Raw genomic sequence first — 1,817 nt, forward strand, 5'->3', positions numbered from 1 at the left:
ATCCCTCACTCTCACAGACCTTGGGGGACAGGCCAGTCCTTACTTACAGACAACCCCCCAACCTGAAGCAAATACTCACCAGCAACTACACACCAGACCATAGAAACACTAACCCAGGAACCAATCCCTGTAACAAGCCCCGTTGCCTACTCTGTCCCCATACCTACTCTAGTGACACCATCAGAGGACCCAACCACATCAGGCACACTATCAGGGGCTCATTCACCTGCACATCGACCAATGTGATACATGCCATCATGTGCCAGCAATGCCCCTCTGCCATGTACATTGGCCAAACCGGACAGTCCCTATATAAAAGAATAAATGGACACAAATCAGACATCAGGAATGGTAACATACAAAAGCCAGTAGGTGAACACTTCGATTTCCCTGGACATTCTATACCAGATTTTAAAGTAGCCATTCTTCAGCAAAAAAAAACCTTCAAAAACAGACTTCAAAGAGAAACTGCAGAGCTACAGTTCATTGGCAAATCTAACACCATTAATTTGGGCTTGAATAGGGACTGGGAGTGGCTGTCTCATTACAAAAGCAATTTTCCCTCTCTTGGGATTGACACCATCTCATCAATTATTGGGAGTCTCTCCACACATGGGAGAAAATGAGGTACAGAGAGGTCAGATTGCAAGTGAGAGAGCGACAGAGAGAAAAAACCCACAACCCTGCTCCAACCCCTAGATCCCACTCCCTTCCCAGAACCAAGAGAGAACCCAGGAGCCCTGGCTTCCAGGCCTCCCCCTCCCCCCCACAAAAAAAACTATACCCCACTCCCCTCCCTGAGCTGGGAACAAAACCAAGGAATCCTGGCTCCATGTCCCCTGCTCTCTGGAAGGGAACTGCCTTGGCAGTGCAGCCTCCCTGCACTAGATAGCACTGGGCTCCCTCTGACTTGGCTCCAGCCCTGGGGAAAGGAGCCCAGCTGAGCAGCCGGGCCGGCTAGCTGACCTTTTCATAGCCAATGGCAACTGAAGAGGGGCATGTTGACTGAGGCAAGCTTGGCAATATTCATGTCCTTCATGGCCATCAGGAGGATCTGAAAGCCACCAGCTTTCAGCCAGCGGAGCTGGGCACCCTCAGGGTGCTGGGGATCCTCCCCCCACCAGCTGGCACACTGACTGTATCACTCCCCACTGCCCAACAATCGACAAAACTCCCCTCCAGCATCCCGACACCACCTGGCACAGTCTGCGGCCTCCCCAAGTGCAGGATCTCGGGGGCACCTCACCTCTTCACCGTTGATGTCGAGGTGCACCCTGTGCTTCTTCTCAGAGTAGCGGAGCAGCGATGTCAGCGCCCACAGGCCAGGGTCTCATAGCGGTCCTGCTTGGACAGCTGCTGCACTGCCAGTGAGTACAGCGTGTAGATCTTCTCAGCCAGGAGCTGGGACAAGAGCGGAGCCCATCAGCAGGGGAAGAGGCAGCTGGGGGCATACTGGCTCCATTTCAGGGGGCCAGGGAACCAGGCTTCAGAGGTGGCATCTCGCTAAGAGCCCTGGGAACCCCCAGCTTATCCCAGGCTGCAGTGCACTAGACAGGGAGCAGTCCACCAGCCGGGAAAGGCTCTGAGCCAGCCAGTCCTCGCCCTGGGGCCAGATCGGAGCCCGTGCCACCCAGATGGGAAAGGTCCCTGTTCCTCCCCCACTCTGAACTTTAGGGTACAGATGTGGGGACCTGCATGGACACTTCTAAGCTTAATTACTAGCTTAGATCTGGTCACACTGCCACCATCCAGAAATTTCAGTGTCTGGAACACTTCCTGTCCCCCCAAAACCTTCCCCTCCCTGGGCAGCCTTGAGA

At 54.3% G+C, this 1,817-nt stretch overlaps 1 pseudogene; it reads right to left on the minus strand.

The window, feature by feature from the left end:
• Window positions 1-1,308: 1,308 nt before the first annotated feature.
• Window positions 1,309-1,817, minus strand: part of LOC116835376 (dynein axonemal heavy chain 2-like) — a 5,120-nt pseudogene continuing 4,611 nt past the window's right edge.

This window comes from Chelonoidis abingdonii, chromosome 11 (genome assembly GCF_003597395.2).
Source record: "Chelonoidis abingdonii isolate Lonesome George chromosome 11, CheloAbing_2.0, whole genome shotgun sequence".
NCBI classification, from domain to species: domain Eukaryota; kingdom Metazoa; phylum Chordata; order Testudines; family Testudinidae; genus Chelonoidis; species Chelonoidis abingdonii.